A 13992-nucleotide genomic window follows, 5' to 3' on the forward strand; every position below is an offset into this window, starting at 1 on the left:
TTCGAATGGAACTCTTTATTTTTATTTAAGCCAAAATGTACAAATAACACTGAAGATGAGAACAGTAGTCCACATAACTTAAATGATACGAATTATGAATCTTTATCTCAAAAATTAAAAAAATCATAATATCAAATCTACCCTCGTGGATTAAATAAAATGTTTCGTTCAAAATTCTGAGTTCGGCAGAAAGATTCTCGAATTCATCGAAAAGATTCCCGAGTTCGAGAGAAAGATTCCCGAGTTCGAGAGAAAGATTCCCGAGTTCGAGAGAAAGATTCCCGAGTTCGACAGAAAAATTCTCGAATTCAACGAAAAGATTCCTGAGTTCTACAGAAAGATTCTCGAGTTTAACAGAAAGATTCCCGAGTTCGACAGAAAGATTTCTGCAATACATTGAAAATGTCGGAGGTTACATCGACTCAAACGTTGTGCAAATAACACTAAAGATGAGAACAGTAGTCCAAAAAAATCCAATTAATACAAATTATCAATCATCAAAAAAAAAAAAAAATGGAAACATACTAAGACGAATTTGTTCAACACCTGTGAACTGTGCCGTGTCTAATTGAATAAAACTTCAGCAAATGAAACATGCTGCTGCAAGATGAGACGAGTTCGAGTACATCAGTATTCACAGTTAGAGATATCTCACCTGAAAATTACGTGGGACAGCCTGTCTCTCCACGGCTGGTCAGATAAGTAATTTTCACACACATACATAGGTTTTGCACCGAATGCTCCCAATCTCCGTGCGCGTGAGTTCTGCAATAAAGTGTTTAACACTCTCTGTGGACAAGAGTCAATTTTGTGTGTGTTAACTCTCGAGTGCATACAGATATAACTTTGATCAAGGAAGTGGACTTACTTATGTGTGAGTTGACAGTCAACACACGCGCGCGCGCACACACACACACACACACACACACACACACACACACGTGCGCACGCACACAGACATCTAAATGAATAAATGCAAAAGTTTTCTATTTATTCGAACCATATTTATATATCAAAACACCTGATGTTTACTTCATGCAATGATGCAATAAATACTTTTCAAATAAGCTCTCTCTCTCTCTCTCTCTCTCTCTCTCTCTCTCACATATATATATATGTATATATATATATATATAACTACTTCATTTACTCACATAAACTTAATATACGAAAGTATAGATTTATGCGTAAACTTTAAGTATTTACTTCAAAAGTGCTCAATATGTAGGTAGAGCTAGTTAGTAATTTATAAAATATATATGGCGATTAAGCTACACTGAATATTCTGCGTTTCATCCACTATAGGATTCGTCAGGCTTATGCGCATAAGCCTGACGAATCCTATAGTGGATGAAACGCAGAATATTCAGTGTAGCTTAATCGCCATATATATATATATATATATATATATATATATATATATATATCTAAAAATGTAACTTTTGGTTTGTTAAAAGTGAATACAACCATTTTTCTACGTTACCAATTTAATTGAAATTTCAGAAAATTTATTTTTTAAAGTCCAAGAATGTTTGCATGTTATTAAAATAATTTAACATTACGAATTATAAAAATGTTAAATTATAAATGAAAATATTTTTCGTAACTGCGAGATTGTTCCCGTTTCATTTCCGGTAGAAATGAGCCTTTCACTTATTGAGATAAGTATTATTTGTATTAATTTTATCATACTCATGCAGAGAGATCCGTGCTGAAATAATAACGTTATTATTTAAAAAGCCATTCTTAACATGGGGAGGGGAGGGTGTTTTGTACCTATTCTGTACTTTAACCTTCTTCTTGGCCTTTTGGTCAAGATCAAAGTGTAGTATCTGTTCTTCAGATGCTGCACTTCATTTTCTTGTTCTCTTTCGGCGGAGGAGAAATCCTTCACGACTGAGACAATTTTTATTTTTGTACCTTTTCTCCACGTTAAAAAACGACCCTGGTGTTTAACTCTGTACCGTGGGGAGGCATAGTAAATAGATACAATTGAATAAAAAAAACATATCGTCAAACTTTAATTTGGAAATACGATTTAAAAAATAGCGCGGATCACTCTCTGCATTTTTTCCTTTTATTATTCTTAAAGAGTAAAACTTTTCTTATTCATGAAAAGAGTTAAGCCTACGTAAATAAATAAATGCTTGTACACGTGACAAATTATCAATAAATGGTTTAGTTACTTTTTTTTAAAAAGTTATTTATGAAAAGAGTTAATGTAAATAATCTTTGTAAAAGTAAGCGCGTAATTTCTATACTTATAGGTTTTTGCAAATTTTTTTCACTGGATTATTATTGATTGAACACTAATTAAACAGATTATTAAAAAAAAAAAGAAAATTTAAAAAGAAATCATTATTTCGACATTTGAAAGCGGTGCTCACTTTTTAGTTACAACGTTCTGATAAATCAGTCACCCATTTTGTAACCAATAAAAACGCGGTATCAAAACCATAGAAAGTAAAAATAATATGAGTCTCTACCGCATTTGTAAGTCAGAAATATATTTGTTTCTCAAAGAAAAAAATAGATTGAACATGACTTTTTTTTGTTTTTATGAAAATAAAGTTTCGAGTTAAAAATTTTTTTTTTTTTTTTTTTACTTATTTAGTTAAAAGTCAGTTTGTGGGTGTCTTTTTTTTTAAATAATTTGTTTTTATGAAAGGTGAGGGTTTTTTGTTTTTTTTCAAAACTTTTGTTTTATTTTTAAATTTTTTTAAGTATTATAAATTTCACTAACATGCTGGAGAAATGTTGGTGCTAATGCAGGGAGTGATCCGCGCTATTTTTTAAATCGTATTTCCACGTTTAATTTCAGTTTTATGATATGTTTTTTTTATTCAATTGTAAGATTAAAGTACAGAATAGGTACAAAACACCCTCCCCTCCCCATGTTAAGAACAGCTTTTAAAATAATAACATTATTATTTCAGCACGGATCACTCTCTGCATGAGTACCGAAATGTTTAATAATTTGGTATTTTTTTAGATTAGGTCCACCTCCACAATTTTCCTTTAAATGACATGTATAGGTTTTCGAGTATGCTGAATACGGAAATCGCATTGAAATTTTGCGGAAATCAGTAGTTATCAAGATATAAAAAGTTATATTATGCATTGTATTCTTTGGCGGCCATCTTTTTACGCGCGCACGCGCCATAAACAAATATACGCGCGTAAAAGAGATGGCCGCCAAAGATTACAATGCATAATACAACTTTTTATATCTTGATAACTACTTATTTCTGCAAAATTTCAATGCGATTTTCGTATTCAGCATAGTCGAAAACCATTACAAGTCGTCATTTAAAAGAAAATGGAGGAGGTGGACCTAATCTAAAAATTTACCAATAATTTTCCATCCCGTACGCCTCCCGATACATTGCTTCGTCAACATGCAACTATTTTATATCTCCCGAAGACACTTCCGTATTTAGCCATAAAAAAAAAAAAAAAAAAAAAATGGGTGACCGATTTACCAGAACGTGGTAACTAAAAAGTGAGTACTCCTTTCGAATGTTGAAATAATTTTTTTTTTTTCAATTTTTTTTTCATAATCTGGTTAGTGTTCAATGAATAATAATCCAGTGAAAAAATTTCAAAAAACCTATCAGTATAGAAATTCGCATGGGGGTGATGGTTGTATAACTCCGCCACGTAAGTAAATAAATAAAAAATGTTACGTGCACATGCGTTAGCCTTGACTAGGGGGGACTAAGGGAACGACCATTAAATAATTCTGCGGGTCGCCATGGAAATCAACGCCCAATGAGTACCAAAATAGTTTTCATGATCTGAAGAAATTTTTTTTCGAAAAGTAGGTGATCACTTTTCCATGTAAAGTTAACTTAAAATGAGCACCCACTTTCTGGCCACCCGGGGAAGGGGCATTTATTTTCGTGTTTATTGGCTTAAAGGTTTTTTTGACAAGGCAGTTTGGTACGCGAGTGCATGTTTAACAGTTTTCGTTTATGCTCACGCGTAGCATAAACAAAGGCTACGTCTGTGAAATGGAAAATAGTCCCATAGTTCAGGGGTTATTACCATGCAAAAGAAATCAAACAAAACAACTTTTTAGCCAAGAAACACACAGAAAAAAAAAAAATAAAAACATAGCATCCATTTTTTTTCTATCGAATTCATTTGCTGTTTTTATTGAAAACTATTTTCCCCCGGATTTTTGATATAATTTTCCATTAAGGGCCGCGCGTCTCACGTTCGTATATAACAAAATTTTTTTTGTAGACTTCGGTGTGCTAAAAACGAATCTGAAAACCGTTTCCGTTGCAAAAAATAGTTTTTATGATACGAAGAAATTACTTTTTCGAAAAGTGGGCGATCACTTTTCCATGTAAATTTAACTTAAAATGAGCACCCACTTTCTAGCCATCTGAGAGAGGGGGGATTTTTTCCCATGTTTATTGGCTAAACAGCTTTCGTTTATGCTCACGCATAGCGTAAACGAAGGCTACGGCTGTGAAATGGAAAATAGTCCCAGAGTTCAGGGGTTATTAACAAACAAAAGAAATCAAACAAAAAACTTTTTAGCCAAGAAACACACAGAAAAATGCTCCTCTCTCAGGTGGCCAGAAATGGGTGTTCATTCTAAGTTAAATTTACATTGAAAAGTGATTGCCCACTTTTCGAAAAAGTAATTTCATGAATATCATGAAAACTTTCTTTTTGCTACGGAAACGGTTTGCAGATTCGTTTTTAGCACACCAAAAGCTACAATAAAATATTTCGTTATATACGAACGTGAAACGGGCTTTAAAGTAAAATAATACCGGATTTTTTGAGCAGATTTGCCGTTTAGTTGTACAAATATCCTCAAACCAGGTAATCACTAAAAGGGACTTTTAAAAGTCGTCACCTGTATCGAGCAAAAGTTTAAAACCACCGATTATATGCCAGCCTACGTCATGATAACATATATTGAGTGAGTTCCTAACAGTATTTTGTATAGTTTTTTAGTTTAAACTCATTTTCCCAAAATTTCCCCAAACTTAACGTGTTTGATACAGTCTGCCGCCATTTGTATTTTTCAGATATACCGATAAACATTGAATGTTTTTGAACCGATTATACATTACATAAAAACACTAAAATCTTATCCAGTTAGGTAGAACATTTACTTTTCTTGCCTTTGATAACATCTATTTGTTATATATTTATTTTTTGACAACTTTTTTGTATCTGTTTTTAGTAATATGAACCTTTTCATTTAATGTAACGTTTAGTCGGCTTGAAAAACAGTGTTTATCAGTGTATTTGAAAGCTACAAATGGTGGCGGACACTGTTGATTACTTTAAGTTAGAGAAAGTGAGTTAAAACTAAAAAACTATACAAAATACTGTCAGAAACCCACCGATTATGCCAGCCTATGTCATGGTAACATATATTTGTGGGGTTTCAGACACTGTTTTGTATAATTTTTAGTTTTCAACTTACTTTCCCAAACTTAACGTATTCAACAGAGTCTGCGACCATTTCTGTTTTTCGAGCCGATTAAACATTTTACATTACATAAAAAACACTAAACAATTATCCAGTTAGGTAGAAACGTAACTTACCTTACCTTTGCTTTCATTTATTTGTTTTTGGACAACTTTTTCGAATTTGTGTATAGTAACCCCCCCCCCCATCAACCAAGGTATACAGAAAACAACAGAAAAAAAAACATTTTGCGTTTCAACATTTTTGCTACGTTCGGCTTCATCCACTGATTGTTGGTCGAGTCCAAACCATGACTGATTGACAGAAACTTCCGAGGATCCAGATCAAATTTTGCGAGAGTACCATTTTTTTTTATTTTCGCCTTCTTTTTCACTTTTTGGAGTGGATTGCTGTACTAAGAATATAAGAAACATGCATTTTTCTCTTTTATTAAATTTTTACATTACACCAAATTGAGCCACTGCAACGCGTGGCAGGGTACAGCTAGTATATATATATATATATATATATATACTGCTCTACTTTGGTATTAATCTCGTTAAACTTCATTGGTTACTTAATCTCTGGAAAACAATAACTCAGATATATATATATATATATATATATATATATATATATATATATATATATATATATATATATATAGTAATTTATAAAATATATATGGCGATTAAGCTACACTGAATATTCTGCGTTTCATCCAACTATAGGATTCGTCAGGCTTATGCGTATAAGCCTGACGAATCCTATAGTTGGATGAAACGCAGCATATTCAGTGTAGCTTAATCGCCATATATATTTTATAAATTACTAACTAGCTCTACCTACGTATTGAGCACTTTTGAAGTACATACTTAAAGTTTACGCATAAATCTATACTTTCATATATTAAATTTATGCGAATAAATGAAGTAGTTATATATATATATATATATATGTATATATATATATATATATATATATATATATATATATATATATATATACATACACGTTTTATTAAACAGAAAGATACGGTAATAAAAAATAAAACGCATATCTGCTCTACAACAGTATTGAGCATTTTCGTCAGTTTTTATTAATTACCATTTCCACTATATATATATATATATATATGCATAAAGCTGAACGTCTGTGTGTTTGTCTGGTCACGAATAGGCTCATATATGGTTGACTACTATAGAAAACTGATCACATATAATGATAGAAGATGTATCGAGACACAGGAATGGGTATGTTTGATCTGGCATAATGATGATTCATAAAAATTGTGGGGTCTGCGTTCGCGCCTGATCCACAAAGTATGGAAATCAAAAATTAAAAAATTAAAAAACAAAAACGTTTACAAGTGTTTTTGATATAGATGTACACAAGAATACTTTGATAAGTATGTTTTAACTTTAATAGGGGTGGTATAATAAAATTGTGGGATGTGAGTTCGCGCCTGGCCTCCATAGAATGGAAATAGGCACAAACTTTAATAAAGACTTTTCATATCTATCTGCGTAAGTATACTTTGATAATTATGTTTCAGTTTGAAGAAATATGGTATAATAAAATTATGGGGTGCGCGTTCGCGCCTGACCTCAATAGAATGGAAATATGTCACAAAGTTTAACAAGGTTTTTAATATAAATCCACAGAATATTGTGATAAGTGTTTCAGTGTGAACAAGTATGGTATAATAAATTGTGGTTTATCTATTTTATTTTTACTTTCATCATATTTTGCTTTGGTTTTGATACCCCAAATTTGAAGCTATCTCTTTACAACCCTTCTTTTTCATAACCTATCATACTTTAATAAATCAGAGTCCATTTTCTGTAGGCTGTTTTTGAATCTAGTCAACGACGGGTACTTTGCTAGTATATATATATACACACACGCACACACGCACACACGCACATATATATATATATATATAATATATATATATATATATATATAGCAAAAATGGTAATTAGTAAGAACCCGAAGAGAGTGCTCAATACTATTGTAGAGCAAATATGGGTTTTATTTTTTATTACCGTTTTATCTGTTTAGTTACACATGTTTCAGTTGTCGAATCATATTTACGATCCAGCAACTTCGTCAGACTTTACAGAAATGGTTATTATTATTTGGAAAAATGATTTTAGAGGAAGCACGAGGAAAAGAAAAAGAGGGAAAAGGAAGGGGGTGGAGACCGACAATCGTTAAGTTATGAGGTTTAAAGAACATTAGACTGTTGTGGGGCGTTTAGGATGTTCAGCTAGGCGCGGATAGAGATATAGGGATATAAGGAGGGGAAGGGGAGAGAGAGGGAGATAAAGAAAGGTAAGGAGAGGAGGGGGAGGAAGAATTTCAATTTTAGGTTTTAAGATTTAATAGATAATATAAGTTGGTGGGAGTTACGCCAGTTTTTAGTTGTTCAACCAGACACCGGAATATATGAAAGACGAGAGAGAGAGAGAGAGAGAGAGAGAGAGAGAGAGAGAGAGAGAGAGAGAGAGAGAGAAAGAGAGAGATAGCGAGAGAGAGACAGAGTGGGGGAGTTGCGTACGTGTCAGATGCGTTTGGCATGTTATGGGTTAATTTCAGGTTGTCCGTAGTAACTAAGATGCGTCTTCTCGAAATAGGTTGAGTTAAGTCGAACTTAATTACATTTACCTATTTAAATTCATTGACTATGAACGGTCTTTATGAACTCAAAGTGAATACATATGCAAACACACACGTATATACGCACATATATACACACATACATACATATATAAACATACATGCATATAGACGCGCACATACAAACACACACATATGTATACACACATATACGTATATATATATATATATATATATATATATATATATATATATATATATATATGTAGAAATACAGATCTCCAATAAGATATATATATATATATATATTCATTCATACATACACACACACGTACCCATATATAGACATACATATATATATATATACAGACATACCCACAGATATATACATAAATATACAGACATACACATACATAAGCATGTGCATATTTATATTAAGTAAATAAAGTAAAGTTAGGATAAATAAATGGGTATAATTAATAAGACGAGGTTAGGTAGATGCATGATAAAATATGTTCCAATGCATGTTATTGGTTTAATATTTGTGGGTGTGTATGGAGTTGCCTGGATATAAGTGATCATTAGGTAGGGGTTGAGTTATAGTGGTTCGTAGGTCCTAATCGTTAGGTAGGTTTAGATTCAGAAAGAGATAGACGGGGGGGGTAGCATAATGTGCTGGGGTGATTATATATATATATATATATGGTGCAAAATTTTGTTGAAAATTCAAAGACTCACGTTTTCATTTTTATAACCTTCGATTATTTCCTGGATTTTTTCCATTACAGCTGTTTCATTGATGAGTTGGCAATTTTACGATTTATGTTTCCGTAAAAATATCCAGTCCCCACCAACTTCTTCAGATGTTTATCCATTAGATTTTTACAACAAAAGGTATATTTTTAACATGGTGGACATCGTATTCCTCACTCCCCCCATCTTTTGGTGTTATGTAAAGATAGTTTTCCGTTTTAATCCGTACTTTCGTATTTTTATTTTTTTATTTATTTATTTCTGTTTTAATTTTCCCTTTTTTCCTATTTGTTTTTTCCCCAATTATCATATAATTTTATATAATTTTATTCCTATATTTATGCGTGTTTATTTGAATATTGTTTTTTTTGTTTGCTTTGTATCAAAATCCAGGAAATAAACGAAGGTTATAAAAATGAAAACGTGAGTCTTTGAATTTTCAACAAAACTTTGCACTATATATGCTCTGTCCCTATTAAATAGATACATTGAGCTTAACTCAAAATTAAACGTGAATAGTTTTAAAATAACAATCTAGACCAGTTAAACGAAAACGGTATACATTGAAAGTAACGACATTTAAAAAATAAACTTAAAAAAATTTTTTTTACTGCTCCTCGAATTGAGCTGACACATTATACCGTTTATGATGTTGACTAAGAAGGAAATAACTTTCAGCCCCCAAAACATAGCTATTCCAAGGCACAAAACGTACATGATGGACATGGTACAAGCCGTGAATTTCTTTCCTAAAAGAAATCGATGGAGGATCTTTCACCACAAAAGTACAGAAGAAAAACACACAGAGGGATGCACACAAACTAACCCGAATTACACAACCACAACTGTAAATGAAAACACAGAAATCCCTTATGATAGAAAATATAAAATTAAATCCAGGAAATTCCCGCCAGTAATTTCTGCCTTAGAAGCGTTCGAATTAGACATGTTAAAATGGATAAAAAACCTAAAAATCAAGGAGAAACACAAGTACATGAACCCAACAATTGAAAAGATCAATAATACCTTTAAAAATATTAAAGACAACCCGAACTTGATGATTCCAACAGACAAAACCATGAATATATACAGCATGAATTTTGAAACCTACAACAACCTAATTATGAAGGAACTCAATGAAAACTATAGAGTAGCAAGCAATGAAGAACTGAATAGTATAAACTCTGAAACCTTAAAAATAAGTGAAAAAATGAACATACAGGATAAGATAGAGGGATATACACCACTGTGCCCACGTTTTACCCTAAAAGATCATAAACTAGAATTCAACAATAATCCTAGCATTAGACTGATTTCTCCATGTATTTCAGATTTGGGAAACATCAGCAAAAAATACTAGACGAAATCCTACCTAAATTAAAAACAAAATTTACCATAACCTGTAAATGAAAACACAGAAATTATGATAGAAAATATAAATTTAAATCCAGGAAATTCCCACCAGTAATTTCTGCCTTAGAAGCGTTCGAATTAGACATGTTAAAATGGTTAAAAAAAACTAAACATCAAGAAGAAACACAAGAACATGAACCCAACGATCTTTGCCGCCAATTAACGCTTGCCAAACCACATAATGGATGCAATTGTTGATAACATTTTACATCTAAGTGACGTGTTTTCTTGAGTATTCCTTAAAGGATGTTCTCTTAGAAACGTAAAAAAAAAAAAACGTAAATGTTTGAAAATAAACAAGCAACAAAACGTAAATGTTTGAAAAATAAAACTTAAATATGTTTGCAAAAAGAAAACAAAAACAAAACATATTTAAAATTAAAATATAGCAAAAACGTTTATTTTATTTCAAGGGTGCCATTATATACATTTTGTGCTTCCATAACTGGGTGGACAGACAGTAACGCCACCTATAGTCAAACGGAGGAAACAGACTCCCTCTTTCTTCCAGATTACCAAAGATTTGTTTAAAATATATATTATTATATTTCAAGTTTCTGCAGTGAATTTAAACATATTTGTTTTATCTTTTTTAATTTGTTTTTCTATTTGGTGGGTGCAAAAATAATGGCATTTTTTGCACCAACCTAATATTTCACATCAAATTCTATTTGAAATTTTTATCAAAATATGGTAATACTCCAGTTTTATATTAAATATTAAAAAAAAATAGCCCATACAATTTTATTCTACACATTCTTTACGAAATATAACCACGTAAATTTTCAAGTTTTTCTACTTAATAAAAAATACTTTGCAGAAAATTAGTGTCAAATTTTAATTTCTTTTATTTTTAGGGAGTAATTGTTTTTAAGCAGCGTTTTTCTTCTAAAATTATAGTTTTAAAATCAGATAACCCACAAAGATTAATACGAGTAAATAAGGAAAATCCTTTAAAGGGGTTTCGTTATTTGTGCATCTATGTTATTGTGCTAAAATAACTTTGTTATTTAGAAAGCCATTCTTAATATGGGAAGGAGGTTGTATTGTAACTATTCTATACTTTCAACCAAAAATTTAATAAACCAAAATTTCATAAAAATTAAATTTAACTTGAAAATACTATTAAAATACCATGGTAGCATAAATGCACAAACACTGATTTTTCAAACTCTAAACACGAAACACTCGTTTAAAATGGCACAGCTATAGCAAAAATGAATCTCTTTATGGATAAATTCATGTTATCGAAGGAGGAGCTAAAATCTGCTAAAATCTGCTAAAATGTCTAAACTAAACACTACTATGCCTCTGATTTGGTTAGGTCCTCTCTCTTCAATACATCTAATTCAACTCTACAAAATTTTTCATTATTTCTTATAACTAGCACTTATTTTTTATGTATGAAACTGGAAGATAGCCTAATACAGTTTCCTTCGGTTATAATCCATTTATTTATTTTACTTTTCAGATTAGAATGTCAGTAAAGCACGACGTTCAGTTTTAACCCGTATTTCAGAAAATTTGCTGGTCCGCCTTGTCATTTGGATGAAACAGCACCCCCAACTTCACGACAAGTCATCCAGTTTAGTTAGTTCCTCGAAAACAGTTATCCCATTTAAAAATAGTGAGATTTCTAAGTTAATTGCCAAGGAAATAATTAGTATTCGGCAAACAGTCAATCCAGAATTGCCCTTAAGATAACATTATATAGGACAGAAGGTCAATATAATATATTGCTATAAGAGGGCCAAACAGATTGACAGAAAAAAGTGAAAAAAATGAAGGAACTGCAAGACAGATTGTTTTATATATTTTCTTGTAGCTGTAAGTTTTCTGTCTTGATATGTGATTACTTTGCAGTAAAGTGCATAACAGAAAATTGTCAAACAACGCAAGATATAAAAAATAAGTGTTTTAAAATAATTGTTTTTTTTTGTGTTGTTTTTTTTCCAGAAATAGTGAACAACTAAAAAAAAAAAAAAGAAATGAAAAAGATTACTTCTATCAATTTTTCAGCCACACACTGGTAAAATTTGATTGATTTTTCTCAAAAAGTTGTATATGGGCAGGAAGCAAGACATAGACACGTTATTACAAAGTTATCGTGCCAGCAAATTAGACCTTCATTTTCCTCAAAAGGAAATTATACAGAACAATTTAGTTCTATTATATGTTTATATTATTGCCTCTAATAAAATAATGAAATACATGGTTCTGTAACTTGTATCAAATTGTTATATTGTGTAATACATCTCTACATATCTTTTTGAATTGTGAAATTTAAAAGACTTAGTTGCTAATTAGCTTTTTTTTTACAATTTTTGTTTAATCAATGCAGTAAAAGTTTAGATATTTTGCTAGTTGTGATTCATAATTAAAATTATAATTCATGTATTTATTTTTCTTTCAATGTATTTCATATAAATATATCAATTTTAATTGAATTTTTTATAAAAATAGTGAAATTCCAAAGTCAGTGTTGTGAAAAATGCTATGAAAATGAAGGATTTTTCAGCATTTTTCTACACGATTTTTAAAATTAAATGCTCAATTTTCTGTTCAAGATAGGAATCTAATTTTTGGTATATGTTCTTATCACATCAAATCCCAACGATCATCATCAGTGCCATGTTGATTTTCTGAAAAAAAGTTGCAAATCGACTTGCCCTAGTGGTACAATGGGGAAAGGAGTGGCTGGTTACTTTTAATGCATCTAAAACCAAGCTTTTATCTTTACATCATCAACCCTCTGATCCCCATCTGGCATCAATTGAAATGAATGGCTCTCGTTTTGGGGAGACCTCATGTTTTGACAAGCTTCTGGGTTTGACTTTTACTCCTGATCTTAAGTGGAACACATACATTAAATCCGTTGCCAAGGCTGCTGGAAAAATGGTGGGATCCTTCTATCGATCCAGTAGATATCTCACTGCTGATGCAATTCTATATAATTCTATATAAGAGCCAGGTACGTCCAATGATGGAGTACTGTTGCCACATTTGGGCAGGGGCTGCTAGAAAGGACTTATCCTGCCTTGATAGAGTTCAAAATAGACTTCGTAGCCTCGCAGGGGATGTCCTTTTCTCTTCCTTGCAACCTCTTTCTCACAGAAGAAATGTTGCGAGTTTGTCTTTGCTTTATCGTTATTTTCAAGGCAAGTACTCGGCTGAGCTCCAATCTATGGTCCCCCCTGCCAAACTTTCACAAGAAATACCCGTCTAGCAGACATTACTATCAATAATTTACCCCACTCTTTAACTGTACCTAAACCTAAACATAGATTCCATGAGCAAAGCTTCTTTATTAGAACTACACCCCTATGGAATTGTGTTCCGTTTTTCCTGTTTTCCAGCTGACTACAATATGGTTGTCTTCAAGTCTAACATAAACAAGTTTTTTATGAGCCGTTCCATATAAGTCAACAAAATCACCAAATTTCCATTACTAACGATTACTATATTGCTCAATTTCTACCGTACACTCTTTAACCCTTATACTCGAGTAGCTTCAAGGCCTTGATAAGTGGTGATGCCCATGTAAAAAATATAGAGAAAGCAATTAAAAACGTAAGTAGGGAAGGCATATGTTAAACGTAAGTGGATAAACGTAAGTTAAAAATTAAAATTATTAACATAAGTTAAAAATTAAAATTATTAACATAAGTTAAAAATTAAAATTATTAACATAAGTAAGGGAAATGTGTTTAAGACGAAACTGATCATGTTTCCAATCTATGTATAAAACGAAAATAAAAAGATGA

General features: G+C 31.6%; 1 protein-coding gene and 1 pseudogene across 4 annotated transcripts in view; one reads left to right on the top strand and one right to left on the bottom strand.

The window, feature by feature from the left end:
- LOC145277923 (sodium channel protein 1 brain-like) overlaps positions 1-13992 on the bottom strand; it is a 1166286-nt gene that overhangs the window by 466020 nt on the left and 686274 nt on the right. The window lies entirely within an intron of this gene.
- LOC145278545 (U2 spliceosomal RNA) lies at positions 1793-1925 on the top strand (annotated as a pseudogene).

The sequence above is a fragment of the Euprymna scolopes genome, chromosome 6, assembly GCF_053919585.1.
Source record: "Euprymna scolopes isolate OS-2025 chromosome 6, ASM5391958v1, whole genome shotgun sequence".
NCBI lineage: Eukaryota > Metazoa > Mollusca > Cephalopoda > Sepiida > Sepiolidae > Euprymna > Euprymna scolopes.